This window comes from Myxocyprinus asiaticus, chromosome 9 (assembly GCF_019703515.2).
Source record: "Myxocyprinus asiaticus isolate MX2 ecotype Aquarium Trade chromosome 9, UBuf_Myxa_2, whole genome shotgun sequence".
NCBI lineage: Eukaryota > Metazoa > Chordata > Actinopteri > Cypriniformes > Catostomidae > Myxocyprinus > Myxocyprinus asiaticus.
In genome coordinates, this window is record NC_059352.1 from 10,179,045 (window position 1) to 10,199,610 (window position 20,566).

Below are 20,566 nucleotides of genomic sequence, written 5' to 3' on the forward strand. Positions count from 1 at the left end.
AAGCGACAGAGACCGTTGGCAACAAGATGTGGGCATGGCAAGCAAGTTTAACTTTATGCAAATGAGTGACATTCAGGAGTGACTGAATGAGAGGGAAGACAGCAGAGCTTACGTCATCCATCTCCTTTGACATTGTGGTATGGAGTGCAGGCAAGACAGAACAGAAGTTATAATATTGAGAGGGATTTTACTGTTCAGTATCATTTGTCTTTAACCACATGGATGGATATAATAAAACTATGCGTGGAAAACCTTGTCAGAAACTGTCTGCATTTTGAGCGAGTTTGATTCAGATATTGATAAATCATTCATCTAGTTCATGACATGATGCATTGAGCTCTGTTGCTTTTTAGAGGCCAGAGAACTGCTTCCTGGTCAAATTAGAATGCTATCATCGTTTTACAAGTGGTACATCTAATATGTGGTCAGATTTTCTAAAGCTATGGCCAGTTGTGCAGTCCAGCAAAAATGTTAAAGCAACAGCAATAAAAACACCCACTAGCAACTTCAAAGTATGACAACTGTAACTCCACCTAGAGATTTGAAGCTACATCCAACACACATGGCACAGACTTTCAGCAGGGGCAGTTCTGGGGCAAGGGGGCCAGTGCCCCCCCATCAACGGGCCTGCCCGCCCACCTGACCAGTGGTCCCCTAAATTGGAGTGGTGGTATGGTAAGAGTGGTATTCTCATTCTATCCCACTGAGTTCAGTGTCCCCACATCATAGACCAAACTAATTTAAACAAAATGCATTATGACTGCATAATATTTAGCAGGGTAACGTTTAAGTTAAATATTTCTTAATTATTTGCTTATAGTGCATAAGAGACCATCCAAAAAGTCCACACTGTGCTAAAACATCTCTGGTGTTCAAGTGTTTAATGCAACTGCCTTGCATGTTCTGTCTTAAACATACATATAAACATTTACACATTCTAAAGATTGTAAGTTGTATGTATAACTTACTTTAATTGAAAGAATAAATAAAATGAATACTTGGACACCTCTGACATTTTATCACTGTGGATGGACTTTTCAGACAGTCCCTTACAATCACTATTCAATGAAAGCCAGGAGGAGCATTTTCAGGCATAATTCTTCAGCTACAAGAAAGCATTGATGGTTTGAGTTCAGTGTTTTATGCCTGTATGATATATTTAACTTAATTGTGCTAATGAAAATCACTGTAAAACTGTCAGCTCCAGAGAGTGCAGGTAGGAGAAACTGAATGTCAAACGAATGAGCCATAATCTAACTTCTGGAGATAAGGTAGAAGTCAGTGTTAGTTTCACATCAGTTTTAGTTCTACTTAATTTTGATTATACATGCTGGTGTAAATGTAAGTTACTTTTACAGCACAGTTTTCCACTTTAATATCACAAAGAAACATGAAGAATGAAGGTATGAAGAAACAGCAGCTAGCATTATACAGGGCCACACCGCACCTGCAATGGCAAATCTATACACTTAAAACTAGAACTTTTAAACCACCCCACTAAAGCCCAAATAAATAACTTACCTTCCGTAAGAAAGCCTCTTACCATACACCAAGCTCACCACATCAACCTAATAATATATACAGATTAATATTGGTACTTATGTACAGGTGCAAGAATAAAAATTAAACGCGCAACTCACCAGGAGATTGTGAACAAAGCTGCAGAGTTGATCCAGCTGCTTCTCTTGCAAACGAAAAAGCAGCATTAGTTAACAGGGAAGAAACATCCTCTTTATGAACACCATTTATCAAACACTTAAAACATGTGGTGCATTAATCACAAGGGAGAGGCACATGGGTGCTCAAGAGAATTGAGCTTAATATTTAAATCAACCACATTATCTTACAAGAGGCACACACAAGTAATAATGGGCATAGACACTGACAATTTAAAAAAAAAAAAGCCATCATATTGGTCATACTGTATAATGACAATGCACGCAACTTTAAACTTATTGTAAATTGAGATGGATACATTTAAAATGAACTAGTGAATTCCAAAATGTGCTTAATTCTTAAAGGAAACGGTGACAATTTACAAGACCTGTACATGCGGATTATACTCTAGAATTTATAGCTTAAATTCTAACCTACAATTTTAAAGTATCCCATCATTCATTTTACCAAAGAATTTTTTTTTTTAATAAATAGAACAGCATGGCAACATGTCTTAAAAGTTTGTGGGTAAAAGCAGAATGTTAGGGTATATTGACTTACTGGAACACTTAGAGAAGTTGTCCGTACACTGAATGAAACAGACTGGAAAAAGTCTACCAAATATATTTTTTATTTTAGACTTGCATAGCGAAAGTGAAAAAGGAGTTAAACCAAAACAGACTAGAACATTTCAACCCAAAGCTTTCTTCCGTGCAGAGTATGTTTTGGATAATTTGTCTTTACGCACCTGAAGTTATAGAAGTATTGTTTGAGGGCAACAAATCCTTCTCTTATTGAAACGGTCACAACCAGTGAGCAGGAGGAACCAGTTGCAGTGAAAACGAGTCTGACAAAAATGGCAAACAGAAAAGCTCTGAGAAAAATTAGTACTGTAAGAGACCCAGAGGGGGCAGCACCAACTGGCTTGAGGTTAAGCAGGCAGGAAGCTACCAGCCTTTGGTTGCTCAGGCAGGAGGTTGCAGGGATGGGCAGAAAAGCAGGCCAGGGGTGGGGACCAGAGAGGCCAACCCAGGGTTGCAGTGATGGACTGAGACAGGCAGAGGAGGCTATCAGCAGAGCCGAGGGCAAACAATATCAGCCCAGGGGATGGAACAGCAGTAAGAGCCTGACAGCAATCAAACACCAGGTATACTAAGTAATAGTGCAAACAGAGAGATGTCAACCAGGCAGGGTAAGGGGAAAAATAACAAAACATGAAAATCCAACAGACTCTGACACAGAGCTTGTTGTCAAAAGCACTGAGACAAACAACAATCTGGCATAGGATAACAGACAGAAGGAGATTATATAGAGAGCAACCCAATCAGGGGAAAAGAGGAACAGGTGAGGCTGATTGTGCTGATGAGCAAACATGGAGATCGCCCCTGCAGGGAAACCCCATGGCACTACCAGCACATGGCTGTCAAAACTAAACACAAGGGGGGGAGAAACACAGACAGAACAAGACAAAACACCTGAGCCGATTAGACTGGGGTCCTAACAGAAACATTTGTCATGAGCCAGTTTGTTTATATATGTTCTACATTTTTACTCAAATTTGGTGAATCTTTCGTTGTCTTTAAAAAAATGCATGTCTGCAAATATTAAAACAGCAAATTATGTTTTATATGTGTACGGGGAACATTTAAGTTATTATACAGTTGCCTCCCTACAAGCACACCTGGCCCCACACTGCCCACCCCCCAGTCAAAATGGTCTAGAACCACCCCTGACCTTCAGATTGTTTTAATTTGGTGTGCTATGTATTTCCTAAATGCTTTGACAATCGAGAATCCCCAAAATCCCATAGACTTACATTGAAGGAATGTTGAAATTGGCCAAGTCTGTCCGGAATGTTCATGATTTCAAACTCAAGCGGTCAAAACTCACAAGCACACGTGTTCAAGGTCTTATGAGTATAGGCCCATGTCATGACGTAATTAATGTAATTATGAGATTCCGACATGTAAAAAGCATTCATGTCTTCATAAACTCATAATTGTAAGTTGACTATCTATCTATCTATCTTTCTATCTATCTGGTCTGTAAAACCATCATGCTTTTAAAGTTTAAACTTTCAGACAAGGCTTTGTCAAGCCAAAATCAATGGACTGTTGGTGAATTGAGTCCTTTTGTCATATCCAATTTGTCAATTGCTGAGGCAATACTCAAAATGGTCCTCTTTGTCAAATGTAGCATTGAAAAGTTGGATTAATTCTAGTCAATCAGTTCATTGGGATGGTTAATGTTGATGTAAAAAAATATGCACAGATCGAGTCCTTGTGCTGCATTTTAGATCTTCTTTTTATAGCGAAACATTGCTGCTGTATTTAGTTTTATCTCTTCAATATTTATGCTGTTGACCTAATTGAAATTTAATTCTGTAGTTAAGGTGGTGTAGTGGGCTAAAGCACAAAACTGGTAAGTGGAAGGTTGCTGGTTTAATCCCCAAAGCCACCACCATTGTGTCTTTGAGCAAGGTGCTTAACTCCAGGTTGCTCTGGTGGATTGTCCCTGTAATAAGTGCACTGTAAGTCACTTTGGATAATAAGTGTCTGCCAAATGCATAAATGTAATTCATTGTGCCTGAAAAAAAAAAAAAATGGCTCTGATTTAATTATTTATTCTATAATGTCATGGAGACTGTATTTGAAGGTATGGCCTTCTTAATTACTGTGGATTTACTGTAATTGGCTACTTTTGGCTAATAGCTTGTAGTGTAACTACTTTTTCAAAAGTGTAGTTTGACTGTAGTTTAACTACTTTAATGGTTTCAAAGTAGTTTCCGCAACACTGGTATGCATGTGTTTATCTGCCCATGACTGTGCTAATGCATTTGTATGTGTTTGTATATGCAGAGCGTTAAGAAGTGTATGGGCTGACCATCCTCCCCCAGTGCGAGAGCATCACAATAGCTTTTTTATCATAGGCAGACCCACAGTGAAACTCAAACCATTTTTTCCCTAGTAGTCAAGCAAGTGGAGAACAATTACACAAGCATAACCTGCCTCTTTAATTTAGGGTTTTCAAGATGCATGGGACTGTCGAGGATGTTAAATTGCCTTTGGTTTTCTTTTTAAGGCAGGGCTGAAGTTCTGATGATTAGAATCCCTAGAAGAATAGAACCGAATGTCTTTGGTAGCAGTAGCTTTTAGGGTAAGAAAAGGTTTATAAATGTAGGAAGGGTAGCAGGATATGGATGGGTATGTCTTGGACAAACCAGAAAAGAGTACTGAATGAATGAGCAAACTAGGCTTTTGTATTTTCAAGCAACAGAATGGCAGCAAAGCAAAATACTGCACTAAGCAACATTAACCTGAAAGGCCTCCTATTGTATAGGGTAATGACTGCTTACTCGGTTGGCACTTTCCACGAATAGGGTATACTTTGGTGTCCCATTACGTTTTTTTTTTTTTTTTTTTTAAAGCATTAGAGGCATAAATCATATGGTTTGTTATGTTTTGGTTTTGATTTTTTTTTTTTCTCGAACTATGAGATATGTTAGACCAGTGGTCTCCAACACGGTGCCTGTGGGCACCTGGTAGGCTGCATTGAGCCTGTGTGTCGTCCGCAGAGCCCATTCTATAAATAGCTTAAATTTTATTCTTTAATCTCTTTTAATTTAATTTTTTGTAATAATTGCATGAAGTTATAAAAAAGAGCTATCTATACATTTCTGATTACATTACAAATGTTAAATAAATGTTTTTCCCCACAATTTTATGTAGGCCACATATATTTTCACATTTAGCTAGCGGTGCCCTCGAGTTTTGTTTCTTCAAGTAGCTCTCACTAACAGTAAGATTGGAGATTCCTGTGTTAGACAGTTATCTAACAAAAAATGTATCTAGCATAAAAGTTGTTAGCTTTAAACACATCAGTGTATTTATCCTCCCCTTAAAACTGTGATTTTGCCTGTCCTACCTCAGAGGTCTTGACCTCTACATAATCTTTTGAACGTATAATCAATTAATTGTTGCAAATTGTTTTAGAAATGTTTAATTCATTTTAATTACTGAAAAGGTTATATTTACAGTAGCTGTGTCCTGCATTTTGTATAGAACTCTGTTATCACATGACTTACCCCTAATACAAACATTTTAACATTTCTAAAAATTGTGACACCTAAGAAGTATACGTAAGTATACAGTAACGTATAAATAAGTATACAGTAACTCTTCTACAGCATGGTGGGAAGACAAGTAAATAATTACTAGAAAATAACACAATTGCATAAACCAGGATTTTAAACTGTATTTATGCATATCAGATTAAGAGAAAATTAAATGGCTGGTATAACAGTTAGTTTGATCTCCTGAGGTTGATGATCATTTCACAAAGGTTAGGCATCTCCCTTCATTGTCCATTTGTTGTAAAAGTACATTTACTTCATTTTCTAAGAGTTTCAGGCCCTATTTTGTACCCTACTTGTGGAAAGTTCCTTTTTTTGTTATTTGAAATACAGTATATCTACTGTAAATGGTGACAATAGTGTACAATGACAATGGCATAGGCTTTATTCTGAAGAGTGTACACTGAAGAGCCAACTTAAAATCTGACAGCTATCTCCTCAGTTTGTTCTGGCAGGGTCATAATTGAAACAGCTCCTTTGCAATTAAGACCTTACAAAAAAAAAAATCCAAGCTGAGCAACTCCAGCTCTAATGAATATACAGCTGTCTGGCATGATTACATGAGCGCTGAGAGATAATTAATCTTGCTTGCTGTCTCCCTGTCTATTATTCCACCCTCGTATGTTACCAGACCTCGTTCATTTATCAGTGGCATGAAGAGCAAGATACAGGACGTGGATAACTGAACATGTGAGATGATAACTTGTGGCATATTGTAGAGATTTAATGATTTCTTTCCTCCTAAATTGTCTATTTAAATACAATCTTTTTTAAATGAACATTGCCAGTTAAATTCAAGTCTAACTCAATCTACAACATTTGTGACATAATGTTGATTACCACAAAAAGCCATTTAAACTCGTACCTCCTTTTCTTAAAAAAAAAAAATATGTTAGAAACAAATGTTATCACACTAAAATCATGTTAACGCATATTATTTTTGTCTTGTGGCTATACTATTGAGAGATAAAATTGTAACTATTGCATCTATTGCAAGTGTGTCACTGTAACCCAGATTTCTGCTTTTTTTTTTAAAGAAACGGAGTTTCAAGTCGTTATTTTATTTATTTTTTATTTTTTTGCGGTAATCAACTTTGTCACAAATAGTTTTTGGCTGAATTACCAAATGTATTTAAAAGCCAAGTCTAGTTTGTGTTTGGGAAATTGTTTTTGTGTGGAATAAGACACAATGGGGCATATTCACTAAACAGTTGTGGAACTTTTGCACATGGTATTTCAGTGCAAATACCTGCGTCTTATTCACTAACCACTCACAATCAAGTTTAATGGGCGCAATCAGTGCTGAAATTGTGCTGCGTCTTCAATATTTAAATGAAGTCATTGTCATTCCTTTCCACGCAAACACGCCTCCTTTCTATGTAAATTAGGCTCATTAAAGATTGCGCTTCATTCACAAAACTCCATTCAATTTGCCCTGCACAATTTACATTGCGCTATTACCACCAAATGAAATTAAGCGGTAAAATTTTCAACCGATCATTTCAGCAGTAATTAATCAAATACTCATTAAATGATGTTGAAGAGTGTTATAAGCTGGCATATATCCAGATGTGCAGTGTCGTCAAGTGCACGTTTAGCATGTTTAAGAGATGATCCAGTTATCTGGATCAAAGTGATGCTATTCAGTCCAGGCAGAGTGCGCTCAGAATCGGAATGCAAGATCAGAATTGCACGTGCAAATTGCGTTAAGCAGCGATTTTGTGGGCACGTTTGCACCGATGCCAGATCTGCATTGTTCCTTTAGTGAATCTGGCACTAAATGAGCGCAGTTAGCGTGTGCAAAAAAATGGCGCTTTTAGCGGCCACAATTCGTTCTTAGTAAATCTGCCCCAGTGCATTGTAGGAACATCCACATCCACATTTAATTCAAATTTTCTGTTGTTTCATTTAGCTGGAGATTCACTAAGTTACTTTCTTTTTTTTATTTTCATGCAAATTTCATTTATGCATTCTGCCTAGGTTGTGTTGTTGCTGGCCAGCTGAAGTTATTAAATTGGTGTGTAAAAGCGTGCATCACCTTTAATAAAACTGTAACAGCACTGTAGAATGCAATGGTTGCTCTCTAAAGTATTCTGAAATGTTTTCTCGATTGGTAAGTGACAAATATGTTTCACTAGCTAAAAGAAACTGTTTTGCTCAGTTCTGCTCTAATTGAATTCTAAAGATGTGTAAATAAGACACTGAAATCAAACATATTTTATCTCAGAAAGACTCATTTGTGTTTGACTCAGAAGTCAAATGCAACCAGAGGGCAGGAACAGTTGATATGGTGTTTAAATTGCATTTTGTCATTTGAACTACTTCAGTAGAAAAAATAGGCCGTAATTTGGATATTTAAAAGTCACATCGGCTAATAACCATACCCGATTGGCTGATTATTAGAAGTGGTCATGCCGCCTTGTGTCAATTATAAAATATACAGTACATACAGCTTTATCAATGGAGAGTCCTCATTTTGTGTTTCCAATAAACGTATATACACTGGTGGCCAAAAGTTTGGAGTAATGTACAGATTTTGCTGTTTCGGAAGGAAATTGGAACTTTAATTCACAAAAGTGGCATTCAACTGATCACAAAGTATAGTCAGGACATTACTGATGTAACAAACAGCACCATCACTATTTGAAAAAAGTAATTTTTGATCAAATCTAGACAGGCCCATATTTCCAGCAGCAATCACCATATCCTTGAGTAATCATGCTAAATTGCTAATTTGGTACTAGAAAATCACTTGCCATTATATCAAACGCAGCTGAAATCTATTAGGTTCATTAAATGAAGCTTAACATTGTCTTTGTGTTTGTTTTTGAATTGCCACAATATGCAATAGACTGGCATGTCTTAAGGTCAATATTAGGTCAAAAATGGCACAAAAGAAACAGCTTTCTCTAGAAACTTGTCAGTCAATCATTGTTTTGAGGAATGAAGGCTATACAATGCTTGACATTGCCAAAAAACTGAAGATTTCATTCAAAGGTGTACACTACAGTATTCAAAGACAAAGAAGACCTGGCTCTAACAAGGACAGAAAGACAAGACAGCCACATCTATGGCAAGTGCTACAGGAAGCGTGGGGTGAAATATCACCTGAGTATCTGGACAAACAGACAGCTAGAATGCCAAGGATCTGCAAAGCTGTCATTGCTGCCAGTAGCGGTTTTAACCACTACGCAAACCACACAATTGCATGGGGCCACAGACATCGGGGGCCCCCGCCCCGGTAGGAAAGCACTGCAAAAACTGCTTGAGGGGTGACAGGTTTTTCTTGGTACACGCGCGAATAAGCTGTTGTCAGCGATCTTAGAGCAGTTCACGTTAGAAGTAGGCCGGGTTCGGGTCAGTTTTTCAAGTAGGACTTTGGGCTCGGGTTTGTAATTTAAGAAAAAATATACAGGACTTCCAAACTTGTTTCCCATGAGTTAGGGGCCTTTCACACCGAAAGCGTTTTTGCTGCATCTGCTCTGATGTTCCATTGTTTTTCTATGTAAACACGTGCTGGATGAACGTCCTTGACTGCTGCATCGCGTCTCACTGTTTTTAGACATTGTATCAAGTTAAAAATAACTTCAGGTCAGGGGCCTGGGTAGCTCTGTGGTAAAAGACGCTGGCTACCACCCCTGGAGTTCGCTAGTTCGCTAGTTCGAATCCCAGGGCATTCTGGAGTCACCACTCCAGCCAGGTCTCCTAAGAAACCAAATTGGCTCGGTTGCTAGGGAAAGTAGAGTCACATGGGGTAACCTCCTCGTGGTCGCTATAATATGGTTTGTTCTTGGTGGGGCGCGTGGTGATTTGAACGCAGCTGCCACAGTGGATGGTGTGAAGCCTCCACACGCACTATGTCTCCGTGGCAATGTGCTCAACAATCCACATTATAAGATCCATGGGTTGATGGTCTCAGACGCAGAGGCAACTGGGATTCATCCTCTGGCACCTGGATTGAGGCAAATCACTACATGAACACGAGGACTTAAAAAGCACACTGGGAACTGGGCATTCCAAATTGGGTGAAAAAGGGAAAAAAATAAAAATAAACAAAATAAATAAATACAAAATCATAAAAAAAAATAACTTCAGGTCTCAAAAACACACATCGAGACACCATTGAGGTTTCATTCATTGCACTGTGACTAGACTGTTTATAGTGCAGGTGTCATAAAGATTTAACGTTCTGAACAAGTTCAGGTTGCAAAGAGGTGACTGTTACAATGTTTACATTATTCCAGATTATTATGCACCAAGCAAAGTTTCAGCACAATGTTTTTTTTTTCCTTCTGCTGAATGTTGCCTACAATGCTTACATAATATACAGCATTTGCAGCATGATGAACAATACTGTAACGTGTGCTGGCAATGACAGGCAGATGAAGACGATGATGATGTGAAGGACCCAAGTGCAGTTTATTCATAAACGTGAAAACCAAAAACCATGAACAAAAACATAATCATGAACTAGACTGGACTAGACTTGACTTGACTTGACATGGCTTAACTTGACTTGACTTGACAACCAACTAACTAACGATACATTAACAATACCTGACCAAGGACCGTAGCAAACATGATGGTATAAATACATGTACAAGGGTAACAAGAAAACAAATGAACAGACAAAACTATATACAAGATAACAAGACTAATAAGCTAAAACCAATGAAAAGACAAGACTGATAATGAATTAACTCAAACAATGAACCAATCAAAACAAGACACATGAACATGGAGGGAAACAGAATATCACATGACCAGGAAACACATGACTATAAAACAGAAAATCACATGACATGAAACACATGACTAAAGAACAGGAAATTACATAACATGAAACACAAAACATGAACAAAAACACATTACACGTGACATATCCCCCCACTATATAAACACAAAGTTCACTGTGAGGGCAGCCATGGTGACTTGACGTGGCTACATGGCATGATGTGGTAACATGGTACAGCAGGATCCTGACTTGTTCATGGTAGGTGTGGATGCTGACTCGATTGCGGGTGGCAGGGGTGAGCGCTGGCTCATAGAGCGGAGGCAGGCCTGGACCATGCAGCGGAAGTGGGCCTGGACAGTAGAGCAGAGGCGTTGCTGTGACATGGCATGGAGCAGCCTGAGGCATTGCTGTGACATGGCATGGAGCAGCCTGAGGCATTGCTGTGACATGGCATGGAGCTGACTCTGGCATGGCTGTGACATGGCATGGAGCAGGCTGAGGCATTGCTGTGACATGGCATGGAGCAGGCTGAGGCATTGCTGTGACATGGCATGGAGCAGGCTGAGGCGTTGCTGTGACATGGCATGGAGCAGGCTGAGGCGTTGCTGTGACATGTCATGCAGCAGGCTGAGGCATTGCAGCGACATGGCATGGAGCAGGCTGAGGCATTGCTGCGACATGGCATGGAGCAGGCTGAGGCGTTGCTGCGACATGGCATGGAGCAGGCTGAGGCGTTGCTGTGACATGGCAGACGAGCCAGGGTCCCACGTCATGGTCGCTGAGCCAGGGTCCCACGTCATGGTCGCTGAGCCTGCCTGGAAGAAGTGTTTGAGGGCGATCCCATTAAACCCAACCTGGTTGGCCAAAGCGCAGAAGTCTTCTATGTATTCCTCCAGGAGACGATTCCCCTGACGTATGCACATGAGCTAAACTGCTGGGTCCATAGTGTGGTTCAGGTATTCTGTAGCGTGTGCTGTCAATGACAGGGAGATGAAGACGATGTTGATGTGAAGGACCCAAGTGCAGTTTATTCATAAACGTGAAAACCAAAAACCATGAACAGAAACATAAGCATGAACTTGACTTGACTTGACTTGACAACCAACCAACGATACATTAACAATACCTGACCAAGGACCATGGCAAACCTGAGGGTATAAATAAATGGACAAGTGAACAGACAGAACTATAAACAAGATAAAAAGACTAATTAGCTAAAAACAGTGAAAAGACAAGACTGATAATGAGTAACTCAAACAATGAACCAATGAAAACAAGACACATTAACATGGAGGGAAACAGGATATCACATGACCAGGAAACACATGACTATAAAACAGAAAATCACATGACATGAAACACAAAACATGAACAAAAACACATTAAACGTGACAAATACACTGTAGCATTAGAATATAAGATCCAGGTGAAAGTAAATTAGACTATTATATATAACAAATCATCAAAGTAATAATAATAATACTATATCATTCTGTATTATAATGAAGAACTGGACAACAATTAATAATTGTTAGGTTATAATAATAATAATAATAATAAATAACAACTGAATTCCAAAATGTTAGTGAGTGAAGTAGTAGGTTTTGCACACCCTGTTCTTAAAAAAAGTGTTTCGTAAAAATATACGTAGGTAAATATTGCTTTTATCACCGTATTGCCGAAAATGCATTCATTATTTTGAACTAGAATTTTATTTTATTAAACATTTTGAATGTACTTGGCTACAACAGCTGATAGGATGAATTTAAAATTATGATTTAAAATCAATTTTATGTAATTTTTTTAAGTAACATTTTCAAAATGGGGCCCCAGGTTGGTTGCTTGGGGCCTCAGAAATCATAAACCTGCCCCTGGAGGATTTTTTGATGAAAACTCTTTGAAGAAGTTTAAGAAGTTCTGAAAAAAAAAAAAAAAAAAAAAAGAGAGTGTTGTTGTTGTTTCAAATTGTAATAGTAATTTTTCAAGTTATTAATGCCCTGACTATACATTGTGATCAGTTGAATGCCACTTTAGTGAATAAAAGTACCAATTTCTTTCCATAAGAGTAAAATCTGTACATTATTCCAAACTTTTGGCCAGTGTGTGTGTGTGTGTGTGTGTATATATATATATATATATATATACACAGGTGCATCTCAATAAATTAGAATGTCGTGGAAAAGTTCATTTATTTCCAGTAATTCAACTCAAATTGTGAAACTCGTGTATTAAATAAATTCAATGCACACAGACTGAAGTAGTTTAAGTCTTTGGTTCTTTTAATTGTGATGATTTTGGCTCACAATTAACAAAAACCCACCAATTCACTATCTCAAAAAATTAGAATACATCATAAGACCAATAAAAAAAAAAAAAAAACATTTTTAGTGAATTGTTGGCCTTCTGGAAAGTATGTTCATTTACTGTATATGTACTCAATACTTGGTAGGGGCTCCTTTTGCTTTAATTACTGCCTCAATTCGGCATGGCATGGAGGTGATCAGTTTGTGGCACTGCTGAGGTGGTATGGAAGCCCAGGTTTCTTTGACAGTGGCCTTCAACTCATCTGCATTTTTTGGTCTCTTGTTTCTCATTTTCCTCTTGACAATACCCCATAGATTCTCTATGGGGTTCAGGTCTGGTGAGTTTGCTGGCCAGTCAAGCACACCAACACCATGGTCATTTAACCAACTTTTGGTGCTTTTGGCAGTGTGGGCAGGTGCCAAATCCTGCTGGAAAATGAAATCAGCATCTTTAAAAAGCTGGTCAGCAGAAGGAAGCATGAAGTGCTCCAAAATTTCTTGGTAAACGGGTGCAGTGACTTTGGTTTTCAAAAAACACAATGGACCAACACCAGCAGATGACATTGCACCCCAAATCATCACAGACTGTGGAAACTTAACACTGGACTTCAAGCAGCTTGGGCTATGAGCTTCTCCACCCTTCCTCCAGGCTCTAGGACCTTGGTTTCCAAATGAAATACAAAACTTGCTCTCATCTGAAAAGAGGACTTTGGACCACTGGGGAACAGTCCAGTTCTTCTTCTCCTTAGCCCAGGTAAGACGCCTCTGACATTGTCTGTGGTTCAGGAGTGGCTTAACAAGAGGAATACAACAACTGTAGCCAAATTCCTTGACATGTCTGTGTGTGGTGGCTCTTGATGCCTTGACCCCAGCCTCAGTCCATTCCTTGTGAAGTTCACCCAAATCTTTGAATCAATTTTGCTTGACAATCATAAGGCTGCGGTTCTCTCGGTTGGTTGTGCATCTTTTTCTTCAACACTTTTTCCTTCCACTCAACTTTCTGTTAACATGCTTGGATACAGCACTCTGTGAACAGCCAGCTTCTTTGGCAATGAATGTTTGTGGCTTACCCTCCTTGTGAAGTGTGTCAATGATTGTCTTCTGGACAACTGTCAGATCAGCAGTCTTCCCCATGATTGTGTAGCCTAGTGAACCAAACTGAGAGACCATTTTGAAGGCTCAGGAAACCTTTGCAGGTGTTTTGAGTTGATTAGCTGATTGGCATGTCAAAATATTCTAATTTTTTGAGATAGTGAATTGGTGGGTTTTTGTTAAATGTAAGCCAAAATCATCACAATTAAAAGAACCAAAGACTTAAACTACTTCAGTCTGTGTGCATTGAATTTATTTAATACACGAGTTTCACAATTTGAGTTGAATTACTGAAATAAATGAACTTTTCCACGACATTCTAATTTATTGAGATGCACCTGTATATATATATCAATGATCTTACTAGAAAAAAAAAATTATGATCCAACATGAATTTTATTGATAAAAAAATATGATCGTGCCTGGTAACGTGCATGTAAATGGAAAAAATAGCATTTTAGCTTAGCGTAAAGCTGACAATTTACACAAGGTTTATTTCTGTTTCTTGTGCTCCAAACTTACTTCAAACTTACTTCTCTGTCTGTTTGTATGAATGTAACACTTCATAAGAAAGTTTTTCACTGCTGTTCAAATGCACTGTTCAAATGCATCATTTATATGTATACATTTTTCCATCTGAAATGACTAAATATTAAATGAAACAAATGACAATAAAATGCAAAGTAATCTCTTCAGTAATCAAAATACTTTTTGAATGTAACTCTATTCTAAATACCATTGATTTAAATTGTAACTGTAGTGGAATACAGTTACTTATATTTTGTATTTTAAATACGTAATCCCGTTACATGTATTTCGTTACTCTCAACCCTGTGTATATATATATAGTTGAGAAGTGTTACATTCATACAAACAGACAGAGAAGTAAGTTTGAAGTAAGTTTGGAGCACAAGAAACAGAAGTAAACCTTGTGTAAATTGTCAGCTTTACGCTAAGCTAAAATGCTATTTTTTCCATTTACATGCACGTTACCAGGCACGATCATATTTTTTTATCAATAAAATTCATGTTGGATCATCATTTTTTTTTTCTAGTAAGATCATTGATATTAGGGCAAAATTGTATTCTTGATAATAATGTTTTAATACAATATAATATATAAGATAATATTGTTTTCCTGTAAAAATATCTAAAAATCCTTAAAACAAGATCAATTTGATTTATCTTGTTTTAGAAACAACACTGCATAAGATATTTAGGTTTTCCAGAGAATGTATTTTTAACATGTGTATTTTGTCTTACTTTACTGGCAGAGTTTTTATAGTCAAAACAAGTGAAAAATTTACCACTGCTGAAGAAGTAATCCAAAGTATTTAGAATACGTTACTGACCTTACAAATTACAAATTACATTTTACAGCATGTATTCTGTAATCTGTAGTGGAATACATTTCAAAAGTAACCCTCTCAACCCTATATATATATATATATATATATATATATATATATATATATATATATATATATATATATATACAGTTGTGCTCAAAAGTTTGCATACCTTTGGAGAATTGGTAATATGTGTACCATTTTTAAAGAAAATATGAGTGATCAGGCAAAACACATTTCTTTTATTTCTTATGGGATTCATATTCAACTGTAGGTTATAACAGAATTTCACAATCATAAAACAAAACATGGCAATAAAGAAAAAAATGAAATGACCCCTGTTCAAAAGTCTGCATACCCTTAGTTCTTAATACTGTGTATTGCCCCCTTTAGCATCAATGACAGTGTGCAGTCTTTTGTAATAGTTGTCTATGAGGCCCCAAATTCTTGCAGGTGGTATAGCTGCCTATTCGTCTTGGCAAAATGCCTCCAGGTCATGCAAAGTCTTTGGTCGTCTTGCATGAACCGCACGTTTGAGATCTCCCCAGAGTGGCTCGATGATATTAAGGTCAGGAGACTGTGATGGCCACTCCAGAACCTTCACCTTTTTCTGCTATAACCACTGGAGGGTCAAATTGGCCTTGTGCTTAGGGTCATTGTCATGCTGGAATGTCCAAGAGCATCCCATGCGCAGCTTTCGTGCAGAAGAATGCAAATTGTCTGCCAGTATTTTCTGATAACATGCTGCATTCATCTTGCCATCAATTTTCACAAGATTCCCCGTGCCTTTAGAGCTCACACACCCCCAAAACATCAGTGAGCCACCACCATGCTTCACAGTAGGGATGGTATTCTTTTCACTATAGGCCTTGTTGACCCCTCTCCAAACATGCTTCCAAACATTATGGACATGCTTTCCCGGGCGGCCGCGAGCGTCGGGCCAGAGCGGAAACCTCCACTCTACCCTGAACCCTTGTGGCTCGACGATTGGTTCCTGGGCTCGGGTCGCCACCCACGGCCACGTCCTGCCCCCGTTCCTTTTTTCCGGAAGTACATGAGGAGCTGACAAGATCGTGGGAGGCACCTTTTACTGCCAGGTCCCGGTCTTTCAGCTCCCCTGCTCTCACTACCCTCGATGGTGGAGCGTCCAGGGGGTATTCGGTGATCTATCAAGATAAGGCGCTTGCGGTGCACTTGTGTCCGCAGAGTGCCGCCACCTGGCACACTCCTAGTAGATTGGGCTCGTAGCCCCATGGGGGGCAGCACGTCCTGAGCGTGATATGCCATCATGATGGTGTCAATGACCCAGTGGGTGATCCTCTGTTTGGAAACAGCGCTCCCTTTCCGCTGACCGCCAAAGCAGACGAAGAGCTGCTCGGAGCTTCTAAAGCTCTGCGTGCGATCCAAATAGATGTGTAAAGCACGCACTAGTCACAGCACCGCCAAGGCTGGGTCTGCCTCCTCCTGGGGCAGCACTTGCAGGTTCACCACCTGATCCCTAAACGGGGTTGTGGGAACCTTGGGCACATAGCCCGGTCGGGGTCTCAGGATCACGTGAGAGTAGCCCGGATCAAACTCCAGGCACGTTTCACTGACAGAGAACGCCTGCAGGTCCCCTACCCTCTTGATGGAAGTAAGTGCAGTCAGGAGGGAAGTCTTCAAAGAGAGTGCCTTTAGCTCAACTGACTCCATGGGCTCGAAGGGAGCTCCCCGTAGACCCCGAAGGACTACCGAGAGGTCCCACGAGGGGATGAGGCATGGTCTGGGGGGATTCAACCTCCTAGCGCCTCTCAGGACCTGATGATCAAGTTGTGCTTCCCCAAATACTTACCATCTACTGCATCGTGATGTGCCGAAATGGTGGCTACATAGACCTACAAGGTGGAGGGGGGCAGCCGACCTTCGTGAAGATGTGAGGGGACAAGGACAGGCCAAAGGGGAGGACCTTGTACTGGTACGCCCGGCCCTCGAAAGCAAACCGCAGGAAGGGTCTGTGTCGAGGTAAAACTGAGTTGTGGAAATACGCGTCCTTCAGGTCTACCGCCGCGAACCAATCTTGATGCCGGACGCTCGCTAGAATGCATTTTTGCACTTTCTTCATCTCGGCCGGAGGGACAGGCTCTATCGCACTCTTCCGCAGAAGGGTAGCGATCTTCGCACGCAGGGTAGCGGCGTTCTCGCCTTTCACTGAATTGAAGTGGATGCCGTTGAACCTGGGCGGGCGCCTGGCAAACTGAATCACGTAGCTGAGTCGGACGGTCCTGATCAACCACTGCGATGGGTTGGGGAGCACAAGCCATGCCCCCAAGCTCCGAGTAAGGGGGACCAAGGGGACAATTGTGTGAGACATACCGGCGAGTGGGGCCTCGCGACGGGGCAGAGCCTGAGGCGCCACATCGAGGGGGCTGGAGCCCCGACTTCATGGCCGTGCTGAGTCTGGGAACATTGAAGCACTTACCTGGCTCTGGATAACCATCATAGGGCTGGTCAGGGATGGGGGAGGAGGAAAGTCGTCAGAACCGGCCTGTCGTGGGCATGTTTGTGCCACAGCTGGGCACGCAGGGGTGGGGGGGCCACCCCTGGAGCACCATACCTGCCATAAAGGAACGGTGGCCGGTGGTTGTGATAACGATGGCCGTGAGCACCGGATATGTGACCCAGGGAATGAGGAAACCGCTCCTTTTCTGATTCGGGCATGCGGCGAATCAAAGAAAAGGCAAAGGATTCTCCTCCCGGCCCTCCACCGGGGGATGGAATGGTCTGCTTACCATCTCTAAGCCTGCAGCAGGTCTCCACATGCCTGAGTTGCCTGTCTCAGGGGCGCTTCGAAGCCTTCTTCGGGTTCTTGGCAGCCAGCCGTGAGATGAGTGGCATCTGCTTCCTGCGGGTGGCTCCACGCCGGGGCGGGCTGTGGTGGAGCTGGTGTTGTTGCGGCAGGAGGACGCCCTTGGCGACGAGCAGATGAGGTGTGAGGTCTTGAACCGCACCAATGCAGGATGTGCTGAATAGCCTCTGTCAGCTATTTCACCACCGAGAACTGCTGGGCGAGGTCCTCGACGGTGTCGCCGAACAGGCTGACCTGGGAGACGGGGGCACCAAGAAACTGTACCTTGTCAGCGTCACACATCTCGACCAAGTTGAGCCATATGTGGCGCTCCTGGACCACCAGGGTGGACATCGCCTGCCAGAGTCTCATCCCAGCATCCCGGCAGTCTCATCCCAGCAGGGCAAATGAGCATACTGGGGAATGGGAGGTCCATGGGGAGTTACCCGGCGGAGTGGCTCCTATTGGGGTCCCAAAATCGCCCCCAGTGCTAACCGACGTGACCTCAAACCCGTAGGTAGAAGGACCGAGGTGGGGAGTCGCTGGGGTGGTCTTTCCCTCTAACGAAGGAAAAACCGCGACTGCAACGTTGCCATGGTCACGCTCTGGCAGTAAGAACATGACCCGTCCACGAACGCTGTCTCCGCGTGGGCAGCGCCCAAGCACGTAAGACCACGATCGTGGCCATCGGAAGCGGAGAGGTAACGACCGCAACCAGGAAATACACACAAATGGAGAGGCATCTTTAAAAAGACGCTTTCCGTTAATGCCACTCTTTTAGAAGGGAAAATATACTCTTTTAGTAGGAAGAATATACTCTTTTAGCTGCTGAAGCACCCAGGGGCGTTCTCTGCACTTCACCAGTGCAAGAGGGGGAGAAGCCTCAGTAATGCTCCTTAAATCCAACAGCTTTTCGAGGTGAATGGTTCGGCAGAGTAATTCAGCTCGCTGAACACAACCGCTCAGCTCCGAAGAGAAAATCTGAATGAGTGGTTGCCAGCCAGCTCCTTTTATACCCGTATGTCCGGGGGAGTGGCATGCAAATTCCACTCGCGAATTCCCATTGGCCTTTTTTTAAAGATCAGATGTGTTCGGGGCTCCCAAGGGCGACCCCAAATGTCACTACATCAACACAACATCGAGTGAGTGACAGATAGGGAACAGAATATTTGGCAGTTTTATTTGGCAGTTATATATATATTTATTTGGATTTGGCAGTAATATATATATATATATATATATATATATTTATTTATTTATTTATATATATATATATATATTTATTTATTTATTTTTTATTTATTTTTTTTATATAATAATACCGAACCATACTAAAACCATGATAAAAACCGAACCATGGGAGGTTTGAACCGTTACACCCCTGATATACACTGGTGGCCAGAATTTTGGAATAATGTACAGATTTTGCTGTTTCGGAAGGATATTGGTACTTTTATTCACCAAAGTGGCATTCAACTGATCACAATGTATAGTCAGGACATTAATAACGTGAAAAATTACTATTACAATTGTAAAAAAAAATTCAGAACTTCTTAAACTACTTCAAAGAGTTCTCATCAAAAAATCCTCCACATGCAGCAATGACAGCTTTGCAGATCCTTGGCATACTAGCTGTCAGTTTGTCCAGATTCTCAGGTGACATTTCACCCCACGCTTCCTGTAGCACTTGCCATAGATGTGGCTATCTTGTCGGGCACTTATCACGCACCTTACAGTCTGGCTGATCATACAAAAGATCAATGGGGTTAAGATCCATAACACTCTTTTCCAATAATCTGTTGTCCAGTGTCTATGTTTCTTTGGCCACTCTAACCTTTTCTTTTTGATTTTCTGTTTTAAAAGTGGCTTTTTCTTTGCAATTCTTCTCATAAGGCCTGCATCCCTGAGTCTTCTCTTTACTGTTGTACATGAAACTGGTGTTGAGTGGGTAGAATTCAATGAAGCTGTCAGCTGAGGACATGTGAGGCATCGATTTGTGCATCTGGCCTTCCACATCTCTTTCTGTCCTTGTTAGAGCCAGTTGTCCATTGTCTTTGAAGACTGTAATGTACACCTTTGTATGAAATCTTCAGTTTTTTTTGGAAATTTCAAGCATTGTACAGTCTTCCTCAAAACAATGATTGACTGACGAGTTTCTAGAGAAAGCTGTTTCTATTTTGCCATTTTTTACCTAATATTGACCTTAAGACATGCCAGTCTATTGCATATTGTGGCAACTCAAAAACAAACACAAAGACAATATTAAGCTTCATTTAACAAACCAAATAGCTTTCAGCTGTGTTTGAAATAATGGCAAGTGATTTTCTAGTACCAAATTAGCAATTTAGCATTATTACTCAAGGATAAGGTATTGGAGTGATGGCTGCTGGAAATGGGGCCTGGCTAGATTTCATCAAAAATGACTTTTCAAATAGTGATGGTTCTGTTTTTTACATCAGTAAAGTCCTGACTATA

General features: G+C 40.6%; 1 protein-coding gene across 6 annotated transcripts in view; it reads left to right on the forward strand.

Moving 5' to 3' along the window:
- Positions 1–20,566, forward strand: part of LOC127445927 (metabotropic glutamate receptor 4-like) — a 295,001-nt gene that overhangs the window by 216,667 nt on the left and 57,768 nt on the right. The window lies entirely within an intron of this gene.